The 26,916-nt window shown below is 41.1% G+C and overlaps 1 long non-coding RNA gene across 1 annotated transcript in view; it reads right to left on the bottom strand.

The window, feature by feature from the left end:
- LOC123288995 (uncharacterized) overlaps positions 1 to 25,935 on the bottom strand; it is an 85,705-nt gene extending 59,770 nt beyond the window's left edge. Inside the window, exon 1 of the long non-coding RNA XR_006532674.2 lies at positions 25,794 to 25,935. This is a non-coding gene — a long non-coding RNA (uncharacterized lncRNA). The remainder of the gene's footprint in view (positions 1 to 25,793) is intronic.
- Positions 25,936 to 26,916: the final 981 nt, after the last annotated feature.

The raw sequence follows: 26,916 nt of genomic DNA on the forward strand, positions 1-26,916 counted from the left end.
CTGATTTCAAAATATATGACAAAGCCACAGTAACCAAAACAGCATGGTGCTAGAACAAAAACAGACACACACATCAATGGAAAAGAATCGAGAGCCCAAAGATAAACCCACACATTTATGGACAGCTAATATTCGACAAGGTAGCCAAGAGCATACAACAGAGAAAGGAGAGTCTCTTCAATAAATAGCATTGGGAAAACTGGACAGCCATATGTAAAAGAATGAAAGTAGACCATTATCTTACACCGTATGCAAAAATCAACTCAAAATGGATTAAAAACTTGAATGTAAAACCTGAAACCAAGAAACTTCTAGAAGAAAACATAGTCAGTATGCTCTTCGACATGGGTCTTAGCAGCATATTTTCAAGTACCATGTCTGACTGGGAAAATGAAACAATAGAAAAAATGAACAAATGGGACTACGTCAAACTAAAAACCTTCTGCACAGCAAAGGAAACCATCAACAAAATGAAAAGACAACCTAACAATTGGAAGAAGAGATTTGCAAACCATTTATCTGATAAGGGGTTAATATCGAAAATATATAAAGAACTCGTACATCTGGGCTGGCCCCGTGGCCGAGTGGTTAAGTTCGCGCGCTCCGCTGCACGCGGCCCAGTGTTTCGTTGGTTCGAATCCTGGGCGCAGACATGGCACTGCTCGTCAGACCACGCTGAGGCAGCGTCCCACATGCCACAACTAGAAGAACCCACAACGAAGAATACACAACTATGTACCGGGGGGCTTTGGGGAGAAAAAGGAAAAAATAAAATCTTTAAAAAAAAAAAAGAACTCGTACATCTCAACAACCAAAAAACTAACAACCCAATTAAAAAATGGACTGAACAGACGTTTCTCCAAAGAAGATATACAGGTGGCCAACAGGGACTTGAAAGGATATTCAACATCATTAATTATCAGGGAAATGCAAATCAAAACTACAATGAGATATCACCTCACACCCATCAGAATGGCTATAATTAACAAGACAGGAAACAAGAAGTCTTGGAGAGGATGAGGAGAGAAGGGAACCCTCATACACTGCTGGTGGGAGTGCAAACTGGAACAGCCACTATGGAAAACAGTATGGAGATTCCTCAAAAAATTAAGAATAGACTACCACGTGATCCAGCTATTCCACTGCTGGGTATTTATCCAAAGAACATGGTAACACAAATGCATAAAGATACATGCAGCCCTATATTCACTGCAGCATTATTCACAATAGCTAAGTCTTGGAAGCAACCTAGGTGCCTATCAAGGGATCAATGGATAAAGAAGATGTGGTATATATACCCAATGGAATACTACTCAGCCATAAGAGACAATGAAATCTGGCCATTTGTGACAACACGGATGGACCTTGAGGGTATTATGCTAAGCTAAATAAGTCAGAGGGAGAAAGTCAAATGCCGTATGATCTCACTCATAAGTAGAACATAAAAACAATGACAAACAATTACATAGAGACAGAGATTGGATTAGGGTTACCAGAGGGGAAGTAGGGAGGGAGGAGGGCAAAAGGGGTAATTAGGTACATGTGTGTGGTGATGAACATGATGTAATCTACATAGGAATCAAAATATAACGATGTACACCTGAAATTTATATAGTATAAACCAATGCTAAATTCAAATTTAATTTTTAATTTAATTAAGCAATCTTGCCTGTTATCATAGATACATTGAGACCATTAATGAATCTGTCATCTTTTCCTGCATCCATGCCTCTTTGCCACATGACTTTGAGTTCCTTTCACGAAATAGGCAGAGTCCATTTCTCCAACCCTTGATTCTGAATTCAGCCATAGGACTTGCTCTAACCAATGTTGTGTTAGTAAATTTGACACATATAGAGGCATGAAAAGCTCTTGTATGGCAGGGATTATTCCTCTGTAACGAGAATGTACCCAGGCGAGCCTGATGGAAGGGTGTGAGAAATACATGCAGCAGAGCCAGGTTACCCCAGCCAAGAGTCAGCTGAGAATCTAACCACAAAACGTCAGAGCAAATCCAGTCCAAGACCAAAGGAACCACAGGCCTAACGGCTGACCTGCAGACACCCAAGCTAAATAAAGCTTTATTGTTGAAAGGCACAGAGGTTGTTTTGAATGTTTGCTACATACATTAATGTGGCAATAGATAACTAATATACTTGCCAAGGCTCTGAGCCTGAGGCCTGTTTTCTCTGTTAAAAAGGTGGATTAGAAAGTGTTAGAGAGGTGTGAAAATACTAGCACTCAAGTGAGAATGTCTCCTTGGAGTAATCAGATGGATTGAAATGGAACTGAAAATGGAACAATTGTTTCACTTCGTAATTCAATGTAATTTATCATAGTTTATACCTAATAATATCTCTGTACCCTTCCCACACTTGGAGACACATTGCCCTGGTTCTTTACCTTTCTATCTTTTTTGTAGACAAAGGATATGGCTTCCAAAATAGTCTTGGGCTCATTGCCTAAAATCTAAAGCCCAACCTTGATTCAAATTCCAAGTGCTCCATGATCTGGCCCCAGCCCTGCCTCTCCAGGCTTGCTCCCACTGCTCCCCCACTGTATAACCAACACAACAACCCAATTTCTTTTATTTACTGAGTATTTACTGAGCACTTACTGCAGCTGCTCAGCCAGAGTTAGGTAACTAGCTAGGAGGTGGCGGCCAGGGGGCATGATTAAGACGCAGTCTCCACCGCATCAAGCTGTCAGCTCATAAGTAAACCACGTAAGCAACCACATTAATCTAATATGTGAGAAGTCAGAAAGCTATAGAAACCCATAGGATTGGTATCTATGCAAACAGTCAGGAGCATGAGATGCTTAAATTCAGAAAGATTCCAAGGGGAGGTGATGCCCTTGGATACAGCGAAACCTCTCCCAACTCTTCCACCATGACCCGGAACAAGTGTTCATTTTTCTAAACTCCCAAAACACTTCATAGCTCATCATATATTATTTATATTTAAGTTGTCCATTCTCTCAGACTATCAACTGTTTAAGAGCATTGATCATTCATCTTTGTACCAGCCACAGCAGTTGCAGGTCAGGAGGTGAACACTGGACACTAACATGTTTGGTTGATGGATGGCTGGACAGATGGATGAATGGATCTGTGAATGGAAGGTCATGAGGGAAACAAATCATGTCATAAGAAAATCTTTTGGCTTTCTTTATGTCATTCCATTTAGGTGGCTGCCTAATCCCACAGTGCCCAAATCTGACAGCCCATAAAGTATATATAGGGAGCTTTAAAACATACTGTATTTTCCTGAGACCTGCTTTCTTAGGATATTCTGATCGAACAAATATAGGATGGGACCCAGTAATCCATATTTAACCAGCTCCCCAGGGGATTATGAAACATCTGGTCCAAGGACTGATGCTTGGAAACTGTAAGTCTAACTCCACCTGAGTGTCACATTGGCTCCATACTCCCAGCTGTTCTGTTTTTGAGATGCTCAGCCTCTCTTTCCACTGATGGCTCAGCCTATTCAGATAATCTGCAAGAGGAAAATTCCACAAGGAGCTGTAACAATAATAACAATAATGCACAGCCATGTGTTAAGAACTTAACAACTGTCAAACATTCTAAGTGCTTTTATGAATAGTTGTTTATTTAATCCTATCAACAACCCTAATAAGAGGTTTTTAAACCACTTTGCTGAGGTATAACTGACATACAAAAAGTTGTACATGTTTAATAGATAAAACTTAATGAGTTTGGAGTTAAGTATACAATTGTGAAACCATCACCACATCCACCACCTCCAAAAGTTTCCTCCTGCCCTCTTTATTTATTTCTTTATTTTGTGATAAGAACACTTAACATATGATCTACCCTCCCAGCAGATTTTTAAGTATACAGCACTGTTAATTATAGGAACTGCTATGGTCTAAATGTCCGTGTCCTCCCAAAACTCAGATGTTCAAATGCTAACCCTCAAAAATGATGGTGTTAGTAGGTGGGACCTTTGAGTGGTGGTTTGGTCATAAGGGTAAAGCCCTTGTGAATAGGATTAGAGCTCTTATAAAATAAATACCACAGAGATTGCTAGTCCCTTCTGCCATGTGAAGACACAACAAAAAGTCGGCAACCCAGAAGACAGCCCTCACCTGACGATGCTGGCACCCTGATCTTGGACTTCTGGCCTCCAGAACTATGAGCAATAAATTTCTGCTACTTATAAGCCACCCAGTCTGGTATTTTGTTATAGCAGCTTGAACAGACTAAGACAGGAAGTATGCTGTATAGCAGACCTGTAGGACTTATTCATCGTATATAACTAAAACTTGGTTCCATTTGACTAATACCTCCCCAGTCCCCTCCCACCCCCTAGCCCCTGGCAACCACCATTCTACTCTTTGCTGCTATGAGTTTGACTATTTTAGCTTCATCATATGAGTAGTATCATATAGTATTTGTCCTTCCATGACTGGCTCATTTCACTTAGCATTATGTCCTCAAGTTTCATCCATTTTGTCACAAATGGCAAGATTTCCATCTGTTTTAAGGCTGAACAATATTCCATTGTGTGTATAGACTGTATCTTTTTTTTTTGAGGAAGATTAGCCCTGAGCTAACATCTGCTGCCAATCCTTCTCTTTTTGCTGAGGAAGATTAGCCCTGAGCTAACATCTGCACCCATCTTTCTCTATTTTATATGTGGGACACCTGCCATAGCATGACTTGATAAGCGGTGTGTAGGTCCGTGCCCGGGATCCAAACCGGTGAACCCCAGGCCCTTGAAGTGGATCACGCGAACTTAATCACTACGCCACCGGGCCAGTCCCCTGTGTTTTTTTAAATCCATTCGCCTGTTGGTGGACATTTAGGTTGCTTTCACATCTTGGCTATTGTGAACAATGTTGCAATGAATTTAGAAACACATATCTCTGTGAGGTACTGATTTCATTTTCTTTGAATATATACCCAAAAGAGGAATTTTTGGATTATATGGTAGTACTATATTCAATTTTTTGAGGAATCTACTGTTTTCCAAATTTGTTGTAAATTGTGTCTGCATCAATTTACATTCTCACAAACAATGTACAAGTCTTCCTTTTTTTTTCTACATCCTCACCAACTCATCTTTTTTTTTTTAATAATGCTCATCTTAACAGGCGTGAGGTGATATCTCATTGTGGTTTTGATTGCATTTCCCTGATGATTGGTGATGTGGGGATATTTTCATACACATGTTGGCCATTTGTATATCTCCTTTGGAAAAATGTCTATTCAGTGCCTCTGCCAATTTCTAAATTGGGTTACTTGGTTTTTTTGCTGTTGAGTTGTAGGAGTTCCTTATATATTTTGTATAACAACTCTTTATCAGATGTATGGTTCAAAAATCTGTTGCCCTATTCTGTAGGTTGCATTTTATTTTGTTGATTGTTTCTTTTGCTGTGCAGAAGCATTGGTAGGCATTCCTTTTTTTTTCTCCCCAAAGCCCCAGTACATAGCTGTACACCCTAGTTGCAGATCATTCTAGCTCTTCTATGTGGGATGCTGCCACAGTATGGCTTGATGAGTAGTGTGTAGGTCCACATCAAGGATCTGAACTGGCGAACCCTGGCAGCCAAAGCAGAAAACGCAAACCTAACCACCCAGCCATGGGGCCGGCCCCCAGTAGAGCATTCCTTTTTTTTTTTTTTTAAGATTTTATTTTTTCCTTTTTATCCCAGAAGCCCCCCAGTACATAGTTGTATATTCTTCATTGTGGGTCCTTCTAGTTGTGGCATGTGGGACGCTGCCTCAGCGTGGTTTGATGAGCAGTGCCATGTCCGCGCCCAGGATTCAAACCAACGAAACACTGGGCCGCCTGCAACAGAGCGCGTGAACTTAACCACTCGGCCACGGGGCCAGAATAGGGCATTCCTTTTTAACCCCAGTTTACAAATAAAGAAATAGAGGCACAAAGAGGCTAAGGAGCTGACATGGTAAAGTCACAATTCAATTCCAGGTCTATATGACCTCAGAGTCCCATGGTCATAATGTGTGAAGGTAATATCCAGAAGGACTACATGTATATCCAGACCGAGAAGAGAACAAGCGGACTTTGGTTTAAGAATGAGTCAAACTAAAGCAGAATGAACCTCAGCTAAATACAAAGCAGTTCTTGATGGAAGAGAATTTAGGGAAATGAAAAGAACACTAGACAGGGAGTTAAGCAATCTGGACTCAAATCCTGGTGCTGTCAACAACAAGAACAGTAAACATGTAGTGTACTATGAGCCAGCCTCTGCTGCAAGTGCGTTACATATAGTAACTCATTTGATCCTCACAACAGCCCTAAGAAATAAAACTATTACCACCATTTTACAGGTGAGGTAACTGAGGCACAAAGAGGTTACACGGCTAGGAAGAAGCAGAACAGGAAATCACACCCAGGCCATCTGGCTCCAGAGTGCACACTCTTAGCCGCCATGTTATACAGTAGTTACCCAAGAAAACTTGGCAATCCCCATTCCTTCCCTTGGTCTCTGCCTCAAATACAAAATTGACAAGTTGGTTTAAGTGATCTTTACAGTTTCTTCCAACTCTAATTTCTTTTCAGTCTAATTTTATCTAAAAGACATAAAAGGAGCCAGCCCTGATGGCCTAGTGGTTAAAGTTCGGCACTCACAGCTTCAGCGGCCTGCGTTCATTTCCTGATTGTAGAACCATGCCACCTGTCTGTCAGTTATGCTGTGGCATCTGCTCACATAGAAGAACTGGAAGGATTTACAACTAGGATAAACAACCATGCACTGGGGCTTTGGGGCATGGGGAAGAAGAAGATTGGCAACAGATGTTAGTTCAGGGTGAATCTTGCCCTGCCAAAAAACAAAAAAAAAGTAGGTTGTAAAGGGAGAGTATAGATTCCCCTTTTTCTGTAAGAATATTTTAAAATTAGATATTTTCTTAAGGAAGTATTACATACAGTCTTGCCTGAAGCCTGAGAGTGAGGTAGATAACCTCTCGTGGTCATGTCATAATAAATTAGCTCAACCCACAGAGAATCACTAGGGACCAAAGTCTGTGACCCCCTTCCTTACAAGGATATGTGTCTCAGTGCATTTGGGCTGCTATAACAAAAATACCATAGACTGGGTGGCTTAAGCAACAAACATTCATTTCTCACTGTTCTGTAGGCTTGGAAGTCCAAGATCAAGGGACCAGCAGATTTCATGTCTGGTGAGAGCCCACTTCCTGGTTCAAAGATGGCGGACTTCCCTCCTTCACATTGCAGAAGGTCAAGGGTGCTCTCCAGGGTCTCTTTTATAAAGACACTAATCCTATTGATGAGGGCTCCACCTCCATGAACTAATCACCTCCCAAAGTCTCTCCCTCCAAATACCAACACACTGGGGGTTAGGATTGCAACATAGAAATTCTGGGGGGACATGAACATTCAGTCCATTGCAACATGTTAGAGTTAAGGACCTTCAAAACCTCACTGCTCATCACTAAACATTTGGAAAGTTCCATTCTTTGTTAAAACAAGAAAATGATTTGGAATGTACAAGTCAAAAGAAGGAAAATAAACTTTTCATTGCTCTGTAACTGCTTTAAGAGACAAAGGCTATGACAAGTCGAGTTAAGCAAACAAGAATTCTGAAAGAGCCAATGTGGTTGGTTTAAATTATGGTTCTGTCATATATAAGCTATGCGACATGGGAGAAGTTACTTAACCTCTCTGAGCCTTGACTTCCTCATCAGTAACATGGGATAATCATAGTGCCTCTCACAAGGTTGTCATGAGGTTTATGCAAAGTAGTACAAGTACAAGTGGAAACAATATTAACAGCAATAATATATGAATAAAACCATTACATACTTACTATGTGGTGCCAGGTATTGTTCTAAGCAGTTTACAACCTCCCAACCAATAAAAACAAATCTATAGCATTCTTGAAAAGTGATCTCTCACCCTCCTCTTGGACCTGTAGTGATGGGTAACGTCAACTTCTAGGCTATCCCTCTGGAATGTAATCTTTGCGGAGGGAGACATCATCCCTTCTCATTTACTGTCGCAGTCCCAGCACCTGGATACCTTTCCTCAAATAGCTTTTTTAAGAATCATACCCCCCCAAAAAAATCATATCAATAAGCCACATGAACAATTAACCATTCTGTAGGCTTGTTATTGTTATTAATAAAAGTAGTTAACATTGATTGAGTATACATAATATCAATAGTTAATTAATAACAATAATAGCTAACATTGATTGAGCAGATGTAACACACTACTCTACAGAGATGATCTCATCTAAACCTCATGGTAACCCAACGAGATATGTACTATTTTATTATCACCCCTGTTTATAGAAACACACACTGTGCCACAGAAAGGTTAAGTAACCTACCCAAATTCCCAAACTTTATACATAGTAAAGCAGGGATTTCGATCAGGCAGTCTGACTCTGGCGTTCATGCCTTTTTTTTTTTTTTTTTTTTGAGGAAAATTAGCCCTGAGCTAACATCTGCTGCCAATCCTTCTCCTTTTGCTGAGGAAGACTGGCCCTGAGCTAATATCCATGTCCATCTTCCTCTACTTTATATGTGGGATGCCTACCACAGCACGGCGTGCCAAGCAGTGCCATGTCCGCACCCGGGATCCGAACTGGCAAACCCTGGGCCGCCGAAGCAGAATGTGTGCACTTCATCGCTGCGCCACCGGGCAGGCCCCATTCATGCCTTTACAACACCATCATGTCTCTATGGGATGCAATGCTGGAAGGACCCCAGCAGTTAGCATTCTTTACTTTACAGTAACCTGCTTTTCATCCAAATCTTTTCATTTTATCTCGAATGAAGTGCACACAGCTAGAACTTAAGGACTTTAATGTCCTGGTGCCCACCATATATTTTCCTTGAGCTTCCCGGATTCCAACTTAAATAGCAGTTGATGCCCTGTAGTTCAGGTTCTGCACGAAGCTGCAGATGATGGGTTGCTAGTTAGCATGTCAGCTGAAGGACAATATATTTTAATGCAAATGCAATGAGCTGGAACGACAGTATTTTCTCCAAGAGCCTTAACTAGGTTAGCATGACCTCTGAGAGGGGCCAGAATTCTAACCACAAAATTAGAATAGAAAGGCTTATGGTGATTTCTATGCTAATCAGCCATGTTTTACTGGAACGATTATGTTCAGCACAATGGCCGTTTGCCAGCTTCAGCCAGGGCATCGTTTGGTCAGTGGCCAACAGAAAATGATGACTCAGAAAGTGCTAGGAGGCCATGTTAAGGCAGCAGTACCCTAAAAGGGGTGGCAGTGGTGGGATAAAAGTGCCAGGACCCCCCAAAGAAAGAAAATTTTCTTATAGGATTTCTAGCAGACATCTTGCCTGCTTTGCAGTGGGTATTGCGCTGCAGTAAAAATCTTCTGTTTGAGAGTTGATAGGAGCAATGTGCCTCTGGGACCTGAAAACAGGGATAAAAAGGTGAAAAAAAGAAGAAAATGGTTCTGTGCAGATTGAGGATTTCCCCTCGCACCTCATTTTCCCTTGGCATGGAGACCCTGTGTTCTGCTGAAGTCAAGGGGAGATGTCGTTTCTTTTTACCTAGCCCAACAAAAAACTCAAACTCATCATGCCTTACTTTTGTTTTGTTTTGGAATTTAGGGAATTGATAGAAGCTGAGCTGGTTAGACACAGAACTTTGTACAGACGAAAACTAAAAAACAATCAAACCTGACTTTCTCTAGTCTGCCCATACATGTGTCTGTAAGAGTCAACAACAATCAAAGAAGGAAAGAAATAATTGAAGATGTACTAAGTGCCCCTAGGTATTTACAAGGCCATCTGAACAGAGTTTTAATGGTTTTCAAAAGACGCCTGGCACTTCCCCAGAAATACTGAATCATAATCACAAGGGGAAACAGAGGAGAAATAATCTATAATTTTAAATACACTGTCCAGATGATTCTGTTGAAGGACTAGGTTTGGGAATCTCTGCTCTGGCCCACACTTCCTTATGTCATCACACAGAGGTAAAGCAGTGATGCTACTCTGGGTCCATCTCGCCCAGCATCCAGGCCCCAAATGCAGCGCCAAGAGCTGCGATCCAAAGAACATAGTTGTTATGTTTTCTGACATTGACCCCAAACAACATTAAAATAATTAATATTCACCTAGCATTTAATATGTGCCAGGAACTTTTACATATATTATCTTGTTTCAGTCAAAGGTTATATCACTTAAATATTTAAAAATTCAATATTTAGATGTCACTCTCAGTCAGAAATGTTTAACAACAATAACATTACCTGTAATTGCATCATGCAATTGTGTTCACATTTCAACCTCGGTGAAGATGGAAAATGAATTTATTTTGCTTGTAACTAAATTTCATTTGTCTATAACCCCCATCTGACAGTTAGGAGAAAAATTAACTAAGTGATCAATCTAGTTGAGATTCTGTCTGTTCTTGTTATCTAAATGGTCACTTTAGGTAGTATCACTCTCCCTAGAATAAAAATTTTTTAATCACTCAAATAATGTCTGCCTGCTCCTCTCCCCAGATGAATTCTGGTATAAGGAAAACATGGAGAGAGAAGGATGTGTGCTTGACAAGCATTCATGGTGATATGTAGGATTGAGGGGTGGCCTCCTGGTCCCAGGATCACATCCCTTGTCCACTTGGTATCTGCTGGCCCATCTGGTCTGCATGGAAGAAATGGAATCTAGCATGATATCTAGTCTCATTTGCTTTCTTGCCTGAACCAGAACACAGTCTGAGGGGCCTCACCTAACCTCTTGCTAGCAGCATAGATTTCTCTAAGGTTTGACTGGAACTCCACTCTCCTCATCTGATGAGTCTACCTACAGTTTTTACATCAGAGCCAACTGGCTGCAACCACCAGAACCCCAAGATCCCCAAACACACTCCCAGCTACTTCTGGGACCAACCCACACCATGAGGGACAAGCAGGTCCATCTTGTGCCCTAGGCTGCTGTAGAAGCAAATCTACTCTCCACATTGCCCCAATTTATCTAAGGAGCCTCCTGCTTCCTGTGCCAAAGCCAGCACAGGGATGAGAAAATTAGGACCCTGATTCTGCTAGGCTCTCCCAACCCTCCCACTACCTTTGAAGCCAGATATCGGCAGGCTCTTCCACTTGGCCTTCAGGTGGAGACATCCCTTAGATAAAACATGCCCTTGATATGCTAAACAGGCAGCTAAAGGAACTGGCAATCCCCTCTCAAGACTACAGAGCCCGAATCTTTGTTGATGTTCCCTTTGGTCTCTATCCCTCCTCTGGCATCCCTAATCTCGTCCTCCCTTTCTCTAGGTAAAAAGACTCCTCCAACCAACTAGGGCAAAGCCCATGTAATTGGGAAGACAAAAGGTAAAAGTATAAATCATTTTTTAAAGATATTACCCTATTGCATATGTATATAGTACTTTACGATTTTCAAAACGAGTTTTACTTTGTAAGGAAGACAAAATGGGAAAAACTCTCTGCATTTTACAAAGGAAGACACTAAAGCACAAATGCTCATGTGATCAGTAAGAGGTCTGGATATTGTCCTCTGTTTATTCCTATGTTCTTTGTATAATACATTTCTTTTCTTTGTTTAGTGGTATTTTTAGCCAATGCTTTCTCGAGTAATGAGTCCCATTAGGCCGGACTGAGTACAACACCAATCGTCCTATCATTTTTCCTACCTATTCAAGTCCTACTGCCCTCAAGGGCCCAGGTCAGATATCACCTCTCCTGTATCACTTACATGACCTTGCCCTACACTGAATCCTTTTTAACCTGTAGTCCAGACAGCAGCATTTGACACATAGTCCTTATACTGCTTTCTAATTTATCTATCATCTGTGCAACTCTTGCCTCTCAACCAGTCTGTAAGCTATTCTGCAAGCTGCTTGAAGGCAGGGACTATGCTTCTAAAGTCCTATTCTAGTGGTTAAGACAATAAATTGTGAAGCTCGACTGCTTACATTCAAAGCCTGGTTCTGCTGCTTAGGAGCTGTGAAATCCTGGGCACATCACTTCACCTCTCTAAACGTCTGTTCCAACCACCCTGCACCTAAGAAATGGAGATGATAATATGCCTACTCACAGGTTTGTTGTGAACATTAAATAAATTAACATATTAAAAACATTTAGAACAGTACTAAACACGGTAAGTGCTATAGGCATTTGACATTTTTATTTTATTCCCCTTATTACATAAGGCTGAGTACAAACCTCATACTTCTTTATGTTTCTGAGTTGGATTAGCTGAAGATTTTTATTTTAGTATTTTATTTTAAATAATAAAATTGCTGAGATGCAAAGCTAAATTTACCGTTTAAATTCCTCAGATAAATGAGTCTATGAGAGTCTAAGAAACAATTCTATCACAGAAATAATCACTGTCTCCAACACCATATCTCACAAAAAAAACAGTCATCATCATCTTTCTGCATATCTTTCTTACACAAAGAAAAGCATTTTCTTTTTTTTTTAAAGATTGGCACCTGAACTAACAACTACTGCCAATCTTCTTTTTTTTCTGCTTTTTCTCCCCAAATCCCCCCGTTACATAGTAGTATATTTTAGTTGTGGGTCCTTCTAGTTGTGGCATGTGGGATGCCTTCTTAAGGTGGCCTGATGAGCAGTGCCATGTCCGTGCCTGGGATCCAAACCAGCGAAACCCTGGGCCGCCGAACCCAAGCACGTGAATTTAACCACTTGGCCACAGGGCCAGCCCCAAAAAGTGTTTTCTTAACCTTATCCCCCTAAAGCATCACAACCCCTCTGAGAGGTTAGTAAGTCAAGGATAGTGCTCTCATTTTACAGGTGGCAAAGCTGAGCTACTGGAAGTCAAGAGGTTGGACCATATCATTGAGGAAGTTATTATGGGAGGCAGGAGTGCAACTCAGGGCTCCTCTACTCCCAGAGGTACAACTGTGCTTGGGCCAGCCAGTTACAAAATATTTTAATGGCCCGTGACCTCACTTGACCCTCATAAGGACTTCTAAGCTTCTCAGAAAAGCCATCTGGTGCTTACCGGGTAGGTGCTGGCCTCATACAGACCTCAGTCTGGATTCCATCTCACCAGGCTGTCATCTCAGGAAAGTTCTGATCTTTCCGGGCTTCAGTTTCCTCATCTTTAAGATGAAGATAAGGGGCCAGCCCTATGACCGAGAGGTTAACTTTGCACACTCCTCTTTGGCGGCCCAGTTTCACTTGTTCAGACCCTGGGTACAGACATGGCCCTGCTCATCAAGCCATGCTGAAGTGGCATCCCACATGCCGCAACTAGAAGGACCCACAACTAGAATATACACCTATGTACTGGGGGGCTTCGGGGAGAAGAAGAAGGAAAAAGGAACAAAAAGAAGATTGGCAATAGATGTTAGCTCAGGTGCCAATCTTTAAAAAAAATATGAAGCTAACACTAGTACTTTCTTCATAAGGTTGAAAAGAAAAATTCAACCATCTAGTCTACGCAGATACTTGGCACAGTACCTCGCACATATTAAGGATGCAGCCAACATGGTTGGGAGAGACACTCCTGACTCATCATGTTTCCACAGGCAGGGACTTTGGCTAGACTAACGTTCCCACCCTCCCCACTCTCCTCCCCCTCTGACTCACTCCCCAAGGGAGAGGAGAGATTTATCACAGCATGCGTTTGGAAGGGTACTTTGGGGTCTGCTCTCAGCCATACATTAGGCTCAATAAAGGAGATTCCCACTATGTAAGAGGAGGTTTGTGATGACACAACCCCACCTGGTCTAAAAATGTTCTTTTCTAGGATGCAGTATTAAGACATTCATTCTTGTCCCATCCCTAAGCCAAATCCTCCAACCTAACTTTCATCAGTAATAGGCCTGACATTTTGATACCCATTTTTCTGACTCTTATATCTACTTCTTAACTGGTTTACTCTTATGGAAGAAGGTAGGTACTATCTATGGATCCACTAAATTCCCAACAAATATGAGCGGCTGCCATGATTATCAATATTAAGTAAAAATGGTTTCCAAGCAAAAGTGCCAGAGGTCTCCAGCTTCTTTGCATTCCATCAGATGGCTGGCAAGGCTCTACAGGGTTTGGCTGCCACATTCAGCAGCAATCAGTAACCTGCAACACCACAAGGCCAGAGATGAAACAGACTGTAGTTTCCAACACTTCCCACTCTCAGATCTGAGGAATGCACTGAGGACAAAGCTGACTCATTTTCTCAGGGCCTTCTTTTGTGAGTGGCCCACTGCACCTAGGGACCAAAAGCCCAGCTAAATCTCTTATCACTTTCTCAATGTTCCGCTGGGCAAGTTTCACCTTGGGTGTCCCCAGAACTTTGTCAGAGCAGATGGGGAATTCTAGGAGGGTGACTAGACATCCAGGCTATTTTGGTTCTCCAATTCTCCAGCAGCCTGGTGTCTGAGCTAAGAGAAATGTGATTGTGTCAGAGTACAAGAGAGCGCCAGTGGCAAGGGCTTCCACATGTCTATTTCTGGCTGTCCCCTGATGCTGTGTCATTGGAGAAACTGTGACATCACAGCCTCTGCCTCTTTACAAAGGCCTGACACTACAAGTGACTCATAGAGAATGTCGACCGTGGCTGCCAGCCTGGCTCAACACACACAGACTTGGGGAGGCACACAGTGACTTGTGCCGGAGTTGGGGAGGGGTATGCAGACAACCACAGACTATTAGGACTAGAAGTGACCTTAAATGTCCTCTAGTAAAAGCCACATCTGAAGTCTCCGTCCCTGCTACAATATTCCTGATAAGTGGGCCTCCAAGTTCTGCTTGCATATCTTCAAGGACATTGAATTCACCACCTTGTAAGGCAGCTGTATCGGAATGATTTGAGCCACAAGTAACAGCATATTTAGGCAATACAAACTTTTAACCTCTCACTCAACAAGAACTCTGAAGGGAAGTGGCACCAGGATTGGTTAGTGGCTCAGGAGAGTTTTCAAGGGTCAAGGCTCTTTTCGGCTTATGGGAAATCAGTGATGATTTTCCTCATTGGCTCAATTATCTTTTTCTCATCTGATACTATCAAAGCAAGAAGAAAAGTGGTGCACACCACAGGCTTTCTCCTCATGTGTCTCTCCCTTTTAGTTAAGATGGAAATTCTTCCCCAGGCCCCAGAAGACTTGATCAGAATAGGATTGCAAGTCTATCCCTAAACCAATCATTGGCAGAGAGGTATAGGATTGCCACAAGTGGCTTTGACCGATTGTGAATCATGCCTTGGAGTTAGACCCACTGCCCTCTAAACAAAGAATAGTTTTATAAGCAAAGAAAAATGGAAAATGGCTATTAGGTATAAGCAATCAGCTCTATCGGCTACAGTAGTCCAATCCCTTTTTAAGTTATTTCAAAGTTCTTTATACTATTGAGTTGGAAACTGCTTAACAATATATCTGCCCAGACATTGATTCTAGATCTACTCTGTTGCCCCATCCAGAATAAACACAACATGTTTCCATGTCATAATTTAAAGCATATCTGAAAACTGATCGTTCTAGAAAAGTCTCCCATTTTCTGAACTCTTCATTGGGAGACTCTAGAGTCAGACTGCCCGGGTTCAACTCCCAGCTCTGCTGCTTACTAGCTGGGTGATCCTGGGAAAGTTACTTTAACCTCTTTGTACCAAACTCCTCATCTGGACAATGAACATAATAACAGTGCTTACCTCACAGGGCCGCTGTAGAGATTAAATAGCTAGTATATGCAAAGTCCTTAGAACATCGCCTGACATGTGGTTGGCACGTTTAAGTGTCTATTATTGTATGACCAGGTTCAAATTTTTGGTTGCTTTCTTCTGTAGGTATTTTATTTATCTGCATCTCTATGAAAAAGCGGAGGCAGGGACTGAAATGTAGATTTCTCACTATCTACCCCTATATTCTCTTCATGGCTGCCTCAGAGAAAGTTAAATAACAATAATGAGCTTCCATTCACTATTGCTAAATCATTTCTTTAACATGTGTTTGTGCATTTGATTTTTTTGAACTTGGATAAAAGCCTTACATTTAATTCTAGCCCATTTCGAGGAAACACAGCAGGACTGAAAGAATGCCTGTCACTCCAGAAAGGCGAAATGAAGAGTATAAAAACCTTAAATTCACCAGGCTCAATTGCTCTCCCATCCCTAGGACCACCCTCGTCATCCTCTCCGCTTCTACCGCTTGGATTTCACCTGTGACAGAGCCTGGTCTTTCAGCCCCCTATCTACTCCTGAGCCCAGGGCAGTGTTATGGGCTGAATCATGGCCCCTCAAAATTCACAGGTTGAAGTTCAAACCCCCAGTCCCTCGGAATGTAATTATATTTGGAGATAAGGTCTTTAAAGAGATGATTAAGTTAAAATGAGGCCACTAGGGTGGGCCCTAATCCAACACGACTAAGTGTCCGTTTAACAAGAGGAAATTTGGACACACAACAAGACGCCAGGGATGTGTGCACACAGAGGAAAGACCACGTGAGGACACAGCAAGAAGGAGGCGATCTGCAAGCCAAGGAGAGAGGCCGTAGAGTGAAATCAACTGTGCTGACACCTTGATCTTGGACTTTCAGCCGCCAGAACTATGACAAATAAACTTGTCGTTGAAGCCACGCAGTCTGTGGCATTTTGTTGGGGCAGCCCGAGCAGACTGATGCAGGCAGCCTGAGCTGGTTTCCATTGCTCGCTATTAAGGACGCTGTTGAAGATGCACCGCTAACACATCCTCTCCACCTCCCCTACCGCCGCCACTTTCCTTGTCCTCTCTTTGTCTCTCTTGTCTTTAATCACCTAGGGCAATCTCAGTAGTCATTTTTCTGTCTGGCTGTACCTACTTTACCAATCAGGGTGCCCTCACGGTCCACACTAGTGCAAGTGGGGGCCTCAGACAACAGAATCAGGGGAGGGAGTTTACAGTGTATATTCCCAGGCCCTACCACAGACCAACTGAAAGAGAATACATTAACAGACTTCCTAGGTGATTCTTATCCACCTTCCCAAATGCCTCTCTGCTACAAACAATTTGTTACTTTCATGACTGGCTTGAAAATCACAAATTAGAGGGGCCAGCCTGCTGTTTGCACGTTTCACTTCGGTGGCCCCGAGTTCATGGGTTTGGATCTCAGGTGCAGACCAACGCACCACCTATCAAGCCATGCTGTGGCAGCATCTCACATACAAAATAGAGGAAGATTGGCACAGATGTTAGCTCAACAACAATCTTCCTCAAGCAAAAAGAGGAGGATTGGCAACTGATGTTAGCTCAAGGCCACTCTTCCTCACCAAAAAAAAAGAAAAGAAAATCACAAATTAGAATAATGAGAGAGGAACTTGCTGTGGGGACTTGGAAAAGCTATTTTTCTCTCCTTGACCTCAGTTTGCTCTTCAGTGTAGCAAGGAAGGTGAAGCCTAAGTTCCTTTCTTGGTCTATTACTTCTCTAACAGGATGCAGATTTAGGTCAGAAACAGGTCATCGTGTCAGACTGACATTAACCAACTTTCAAATCTCTTAATTCAAATCTTGAATTAAGGCAGTACCCTTTGAGGTGAGGGCTAGTGCTGCACATAGTTCAGAGGCAAGAATCAAACCCAGACAGAGGAACGTATTGGCCCGTGATCTATGCAAGAAGATGCTAAGACAAAATTTGGCCAGTGGTCAGAAAGTCCCTCACAAGTTATCTGAATACCTTTAAGGCCTGTTACTCCAGGAAGCCCACCTAGACAAAATAATGCAGCAGGATGATGCCCCTGTGCTCAACCTGGTGACCTAGGAGTGGCCACAACAGGGGAATAGTGTCACCAGGCCATGTGGCTGCATTCTATCACAGACATCTGGGGATGAGGTCAGAAGGAAGGGGAGAGACTTGACTGTGTGTCCTAAAACAGGTTCAGCTGACTCAAGCAGCTGCCCAAACATTAGCTCTAACATCCAGGCAACTCCCAGTGGCAGAGTGTAGCCCAGCTCCGGGAATCAGTACCCCCTGCTGTTTATGTGGAAAATTGGCCAAGGGTCTGTCTAATTGGGTGGGGGAGGAGTGGGAAGAGGAGAGCACTAAGGGATGCAGGACAGAAGATAGGACAGTGTTGGGATGGAGTCTTTAAAAGAGTACAGGAAAAAAATCCTCGGGAACAACCAGCCTCCCCAGGTCACTCAGCTGTGCTATCAGATCCTGTCACCAGTTTTGAACCAAACCTTGGTCTTGTTCCAGTCCTGAATATACTATATAATTTTAAATCACTTTATATTTATCATCCTAAAAGCAAGGAGACCTTTTGCCTTTGCACACAAAGTGAATAAAAAATGCATTCGTGCCATCATTAAATATAAAATGTTACAAGATACAAAATACGGAGGGACGGTTTGCTCCAAAGGAGGACGACTACTACTCTGGAATCTTAAAACTCAGGCTCTGTTCCTAGCTCGAGTCCTTGTTCATTAATTTATCATTACTACATTCATCTATTTATTCATTTAGTCAACAAATATTTATTAAAAACTCTCTGCATGCTCGGCATCATGCTAAACACTGAGGACAGTATAGCGAACAAGATCAACACAGTTCCTCCCCACAAGGAGCTCCCAGTCCAGTGGAAGGGAAAGACAATAAATAAAATGTGAATAAATAGTTATGTAGTCTCAATTTTTATAAGTGCTATGGGGGAGACATGTGAGTTGCTACAAAAATATTTGGTGCTTGTTCCTTTTCTATGCTGAGTCAGGCAAGGCTTCCCTGAGATCTGAGCGGGCTCTGCCACTGCATCACATGTATAATAATTCTACTGGGCGAGTTCCTTCAGACTTACTAGGCCTCGGTTTGCCTTTTTGTAAAATGGTAAGGCTGTGCTCATGACCTTAAATGTCTTTTCATTACATTATCATTCTTGTACGGTTACTACACTATGATTCTTGTACCTGTGAGTATATATAAATAATGTGTGTTTATATATAGCCCATTATAACAAGGATTAGGAAAACTGGCTCAGAAAACAGGACGACCTTTCTCAGCACAGACACCACGGAGGAGACGGCCCTCCCCAGAGAAGAGTTTTTCCCCCTGGAACCCGGTCAAATGCATCACTCCAGCCCCATCAGGACCATCTCTGGGTTGGTGGCTTGCAAATTTTCTTCCCCCAGCCAAAAGCATATTTCCCCAGCATACAGTCAGGAGTGACAGAATGGGGTTAGGACGTGGAGAAGAGTGACATGGTTTTTTTCATCCAAGACACTGCAGAGGAGGAGGTGGCAAGGAGCCAGTGATGGGAACTCTCTAGGCTGAGGCAAACAGAGATGTTTATGTGAATGAGGATACTGGGGTTCATCAGAAGTACAGGGGTGCAGAGTCTGGAGAGAGGGACTGAATCAGGAAACTCAGACTTGTGATTTAACCTTGCGAAATTTTATTTAATTTTATTCAAGTCATGGACTTTCTCTGGGGCTTGGGTACCTCCTAAGTAATTAACCACTTCCTCTAACTAGTTTGATGATATGAATATGAGGATACAAGTTACATGACAAATGTGTTAAAGAGGTAAAGACTTATTTAAGACAGCCATCTCTGCTTCTCATTGGTAAGGATACAGCTAAAATTTTGGCTAAGTGGGCCACCATCAGTAAACAGCTATATAATGGTGACAAACCGTCATCTCTGGGGACCACTATGATAATACCTACCAAAGTGATTTGTAAACTGTAAAGCACCAAGTACAGGCAAGGTATTATTACAATTATAATCATTGTAAATGTCATTATGATTATAATAATTATGATAAGTTAAATATTCTTAATGGGGTGGTCGGATGCATAGATGAATACTGAGGCATTTCAAAAGTCACATACAAGCACATTCCCCACTATCTAATAGAGATTGCAAAAAGATCTTCTCTATGACTTGTTATAGAGAAATCTAAGAGAAACTAGCTCTCTATAAACCGATATTACACATAAGTTGAATTGTGATAATGGTATGTAAAAAGGGAATCATTTAAGTGAATGATGCAGAGCACTTTAATAAATATTAGGTCATGGGTGCTCACAAGATAAAGAATTAGTTAAGACTAGTATCATTATCCCTTTTGGCAGATAAAGAGACTGAGTCAACACAGGTTAAGGGCTTGACTACTATCCACAGGGTTTTAGAGAAAGAAGGAAGAAAATAATATGTGTTCTTGCTTCAAAACCAGAGCTCCCTCAAAGGCAACCTATGGAATGGGAGAAAATATTTGCAAATCGTCTATCTAATAAGGGGTTAAATCCAAAATATATACAGAACTCCTACAATTCAATAGTGCAAACAACAAATAACTCACTTAAGAAATAGGTAAAGGACTTCAATAGACGTTTCTCCAAAGAAGACATACAAATGGCCAAAAGCTATATGAAAAAATGTCAACATCACTAATCAGCAGGGAAAGGCAAGGCAAAAAAATAAAAGGTATCACTTCATACATGTTAGGATGATCATTATTAAAAAAACAGAAACAGAAACAGAAAATAACCAATGTTGGTGAGGATGTGGGGAAAAAGGAATCCTTATGTACTGTTGGTAGGAATAGAAAATGGTGCAGCATCTATGGAAAACAGTATGGAGATTTCGCAAATATTAAAAATAGATCTACCATAACATCCAACAATCTCACATCTGGGTATTTATCCAAAAGAACTGAAAACAGAATCTTGAAGAGGTATTTGCATTCCCATGTTTATTGCAGCGTTATTCACAATAGCAAGAGGTAGAAACAACTCAGATGTCCATCAACAGACGAATGCATAGAGAAAATGTGGTATATACACACAATGCAATGCTATTCTGCCATAAAAGGGGGGAAATCTTGTTATGTGCTACGATGTAGATGAACTTTGAGGCCATTATGCTAAGTGAAATAAGCCAGTCACAGGACAGATTCTGCATGATTCTACTTATATGACGTATGTAAAGTAGTCAAACTCATCGAAGCAGGATAGTAGAATGGTGGCTGCCGGGGGCTGGGAGGAGGAAGAAAGGGAGGATTGTTGTTCAATGGATATAAAGTGTTAGTCATGCAAGATGGTAAAGTCATAGAGATCTATGTACAACACTGTGCTTGTAGTTAACAATACTGTTAACTCTAAAATTTGTTAAGAGGGTAGATCTCATATTACATGTTCTTTATCATCTTCATCATAATAAACAGGGCTCTCTCCACTGCTAGTCTAACTGTTGAGATTAATTACCCACAGTTTGTTAGGTCTTGTGTTAAAGCACAATGCCTATCTTGGCAAAAAACAACAATTATCCTTCTAAGCAGCCTGGAGCCATATATTGCAATTGCCATACTTTCAGAAATAAAATCATAAAACGCCAGCACTAGAAAAAAACTTAGAGATAAGCTAACTAACCTCCCATTTTACAAATGGGAAACGTGGGAACCAAAGCTGACAAAAGACTTGAAGGAAGCCCTATAACACATTAATTATTAGAAAAACTAAAAAAAAGTTAAATATAATTGCACTTCCATTCCTAGACCAATATTTTGCTTAAAGAAGTTGTTTGGAATCTGGTCATTTTACTTGAGAACATAAAAGACAAATGCCTGGGTCCCAGTAGAACTACTGAATACAGAATCTCTGGGGGTGGGGCCAAGAATCTATATTCTTAAAAGCTTCCTTGTGATTCTAATGCAGGCAGTTTTCCAACTGGTGTTCACCATTTTGTTAACCCAAATCCTTATATATCTAGTATATTCTATCACATCGAAAATAAAAGTCACATTAGTCTAACAGACATTCATTGCAAATCAATCTGGATACAGCCTACCTAAAAGGATAGAGGATTATCTCATGTGAATATCAAGCTGTTTTTGAAAATAACTGGATAGTGACAGAATTCTTCAGTGGCTGAATATTCACTCTCTGTGAAATAACTTTGAATGCTTTTACTGTGAGGATTTTCTCTATCTGTACAGCCAAAAAGGATGCTTCTCAAGTCAAGCTCCAAACTTATGCTTTTTGGAAGGGAAGATTAAACATTTCCACTCCCACATTTGCCTTACTGAATTAGGGGCAGGAGTGGCTGGCTGGCAACAAAACAAAGAATTCAGAAGGGCTTGCCCTTCCCATTATAGTGAAAAGGAGAAGCCCCAGAGGTTATTTCGGCTAACACTATGAGCGTACAAAGAAAAGGAATACCAAAGCTGGTTAGGTTAAATTCAAACCATCAAAACTTCATTAAGAAGGAAAACTTCCATTTGTTTAGTCTTTGCTCTGTATCACATTCTGTATCCATCCTTTCCTTCAGTCCCCATGGTGTTGTCTTCGCTGTGTTTTATGCTTAGGGTAATGGCCCCAGCCACAGAGTGGCCAGTAAGTGATGGAGATGCAATTCAAGCACAGGTCCCTGTGACCACAAAGCTCCAGCTCTCTTCACCTCTGTGGCATGGTGGGCCAGGAGGGAAATGCCTGTGTCTCAGGAACTGCCTCTGTCCCCAAAGAGCTAAGAGTTCAGTTGGGAGACAAGACACAAGCACAGAAAAAGTATCCCATGCGAAAGGTTGCTAAGATATGAAAAACATATATTTTACCACGTGTACAATATAAGTCGAGTCACTGCTCTTTCCTGACTTTTGGTTTTATATTTTGCATGGAAGTGTTAGAAAAGTTCGTGTAGTTGTTATGAATCCAGGCTCTGGTATCTAAAAGCCTGATTTGAAATGTGGCTCTTTTACCACTAACTGCAGATTTAAATCCTTTCTGCAAAAGCCTTTAGGGCCAGATGTGTTTCTAAATATAGGATTGGGGGGAAGGGCAGGGTTAGGAAAGTAATATATAAATATTATACATCACATCCCTCTCCCTAGCAAGTCTGGAGCAGCACTCAATAATGAAACACAAATATTTCTGCAGCAAAACATATGAAGATTAACATCAAGTGAGATGAATAATTATAAATGGTCTGATCTCAGGTCAGATCAGCTTTGCCATAAAATCCATACAAGTCTGACCAGGTTGTGCAGACAAATAACTTTTTAAAAAACCTTTCCGTCTCAAAGCCTTTTAGATTTAACTGACTGGACCTGTAGCTGTTAATCATGGGAAAATTAACCAATTTCTTTGTATTTCCAGTTCCTCATTGGTAAAATGGGAATAATTGTTTGAATTAAATGAATTAATGCAAGTAAATCACTTAGAATAATGGCCCATAGTAAATACTTGTGTAACTGCCAACTATTGTCATTTTTATTACTCCTTATGTTCCTTCCCAGTCTGGCATTCCATAATTCTACATAATCAAACAATATTCAAATAGAGTTTAAGTTTACAGTAGAAGAGAGCTCATGATCTTATGGAGTAACTGCTATAAGAATTTTATAGAACTAAATTGCTATAATGGCTCCTAATAGAAAGTTGAAAACCCCAGGATGGTGTAGTCAAAAAAGGTTTCAGGAGGTGGACCTGTGGCATAATGGTTAAGTTCAGCACACTCTGCTTGAATGGCCCAGGTTCACAGGTTCAGATCCTAGGTATGGACCTGCACAACTCATCAGCCATGCTGTGGCAGCAACCCACATATAAAGTGGAGGAAGATTGGCACAGATGTGAGCTCAGGGCTAATCTTCCTCAAGCAAAGAAAAAAAAAAAAGAAGTTTCATAGAAGAATTGCAATTTAAGGTAACCTTAAAAGCAAGTGGGGTTTTGATAGCTGAAAAAGAAGAGAATGCCATCAGTTGAGAAGTGGAAAGAGAATAGGTTATAGAATAAAACTGACTTGGCTTTGAATACAGCTCCAGCACTTACAAGCTGTATGAGCTCAGACAGGCCATTTAACCTTTCTGACTCCTATTTTCTCCTCTTTAAAGAAATGAGGGCAATAATATCTGTCTTTCCAAATTATTGGGAGACTTGGAAATTATGTATGTAAAGCACACAGCCCTCCATAATACTAGCCATTAGGGGAGGAAAAAAACAGATTTCAAGAAAACATAAAGAAGACCTTTCTTACAGCCAGAGCTTCTCAGCTCTGGGGTGGTTTATCTTGAGAGGTATTGAGCTTTCCATAACCAAGGTTGTTTGAGAATCACCTATTTGAGAAGGGATTACCATTTGCAGAGGTGACAAGACTGGTGCCGCCCACTCTTATCCCTTCCTATCCCTTCCAATGCTGAGACTTTATCATCAGAGATTATGATGAGTTATTTTGGAGTTCATTTTAATTCAAGCTTTCCTTGTAAGATGGAAACTCTAGGAAGTGAGAGTTGGTGGTCTAACTCAGAGGAGATTGGGGACAAAAGAGAAAAAGTTATTTAGGTTGAATAAACCTAGCTATGGCTCTTCTTGAATACCAGGATGAGGATTTAGCTCCAAGGGGATATATGGGTGACGTATTTCTGATGTACCTTTTACTCCGCAAGTTCCCCATTAACATGACTCAAAGATGCTTCTTGCCTCCCTACAACAATGAAATTAGGATTCTTTCATTATTGTCTTGTCCCCACTCCTCTTCTCAGTTTTCCCCTTCCTTTCTCTTCCTCTGTTCTTTTTTATCTCCATTCCCACTGTCATTTTTTCCGACATACATGTCAACATTATCATCATCCCAAAGTGATTTATAAGAGGTCAAGTGTTATAAGTTAGGAGAAGCAATATGCAACTTATCCTTCCCTGTGTATCTGAATGTCCTCTCAACTCCTTGGAGGAAAGGTACCAAATAAACCCAGGCTATTATTATCACCAAGTACCATACACTACAGAGCATATTATTGGTGCCAAATAAATAATTCTCCTTGGCAAGTCAATAGAGCGAGAGAGTGACTAGCCTGCAGCCTGGCTGGAACACAGGTTATACTGACATAGAGCTTTGGAAGGGACCATATATCAAAATAATGGCCTAAGATGTCAATGAGGGACTCGTGTCCTTTCAAGTGGGTGGTTTTAAATAATTTAAAATTCATGGACGCTTTGCTGGGAATGAGAATCCAGACTCTCCCTTAAAGAGTCAGATTTGCATCTGCTAAGGTCAACAAGGCTCGCCATTATCAATATTCACCGTGATGGTATCCTTTGCTTACTTAGCTTTTGTCATCTTTTGCTAATACAAAATTTGCAATAGTTTGAAAGTGGGGAAGCCAATACCTGAAATATCTGACATTGGTATTAATAAATATAATAGTCATACTAACATTTACTGAGCACTATTCCACAGCTATGTAACAGGCACTGCTCTAAACACTTAACATGTATCACCTGATTAAAATCTTACAACAATCCTACAAAGTTGGTATTATTATGCCCACTTTACTATTGAGAAAACTGAGGCTCCACAATATTCGTAAAATTTCCTAGGGCTATATTGCTGGTAATTGTTGCAACAGGATCATTCTGACTTCAATTTAGCTTAAGTCATAAGCTAAAATGCCTCCTGTATAAAAGCAAAGATTATTAAACAAATTAGTATTTTAACATATTCAGAGGCAATGTTTAAGAAGCCTCAGAGAAAATTATTTTTCAAACATTCTTATACAAATTAGAAGCAGGCACTTATATTTTTAATTATATGTTAATTTCATATTATTCCCATCTGTTACTTCAATGAAATTAACTAAGGATATCCACTAGGCAACACTTACTTAGACTGGTTTTCATAGGTAATAGAAAACCACAAGTCTCTGTATTTCCTAATTTGGGCTAGTCTTCTCATTTAGTATGAAATTGCTCTAAAAAGCTTTAGAAAATGGAGAGTCCTGAGATTAGATAGATGATGTTGACTGCCTTAGCAAACTTTTTCTTCCCAGTTCCATGGAATGCATTTCAGTTTGAATTAGCCAGCTCCAGATTCACGAATGTTGACCACGTCTTACTCTGATGTTCCCGAACTTACCAGATGTAAATAAAGGTGAATTATTTCTAATTCTCCAAGCTCCCATGCAGCCAATGACAGGGGACTAGAAAACGGCTTCTGTTTCATTAATGTAGTCCTGGCACCTTCTTGTTCTGTGATTAGGAGGATAGTTACATCATGATGAAACTGTGAATTAAACAAAGGGGCATTTTTTGCTTAGTGTAAGCATTGGTAAAGTGGAACAGAATTAAGATATCCAATTTCTATCTCATCTCGGACCTGCCACCAAATGGCCAACTTCAGGCAAGTCTCTTTCCTTTCTCTAGGCCCAGATGCTGCCATATGAACAGTTGAGACGTTTGATAAATGCTTTGGGATTGAATACTGGAATGAATGGACACATAAAGAATAAACTTAGCTGACCAATGTGTGCTATCAGCTCCAACATCTTAGGAAGACCAGGTTTCTTCCTCTGGCTGGAGCAATTGTTTCAGGACCATGACAGTGGAAGAACCATGGCTGGGATTGGAAAAATTTGGAATGGATTTATTAGCTTGGGCTTGGCTTTAACTTGAAGAAGGGCCTACAATTCCATAGACTTCTATTCAGAGAATAAGAATTGTAATATCCTGAAATAGCAGCATTGACTTGGACAGGACATCCTCTATTCCAACTTCATCATAACATCAGTATCTCCAAGGGAATCTTTGATGCTTTAAATCAAGGAAGAAACGGGCACTTCAAGTTTCCTGGCAGGGCCACAGGCAATCAGTAGGGTCTTGGTGGTCCCCTGAGATGACACAACCTACAACCCACTTTATTTCCACGTAGAAGGCTAGACTCTCATTCCTCTCCTGGAGCAAATGCCTGAGAAAGTTCCTTCAGCTTTGTTTTTGATCTGGACTAGTTCAGAAGATGAATCAGCAGCTTTCCAAAGCCCATGGAAAAGCAGTTCTAATTTAAATGTTCCTCCAACCATACCAGTTCCTGTCCAATGAGTCTAGCTCCCCAGGCTGAGGAGTCTTTGCAGGAAGTCTGACTTGATGGAATTTGTAGCTCAAATCTCCAGTCTTGATTACTTAGCCCTCATTTCTCAAGGAGAAATCAGTTTTCATCATTGACAACTGGCCTGTGCCCAGAAGCTAAGCTGCTGGAAGAAACA

The sequence above is a fragment of the Equus asinus genome, chromosome 9 (genome assembly GCF_041296235.1).
Source record: "Equus asinus isolate D_3611 breed Donkey chromosome 9, EquAss-T2T_v2, whole genome shotgun sequence".
Lineage (NCBI taxonomy): Eukaryota > Metazoa > Chordata > Mammalia > Perissodactyla > Equidae > Equus > Equus asinus.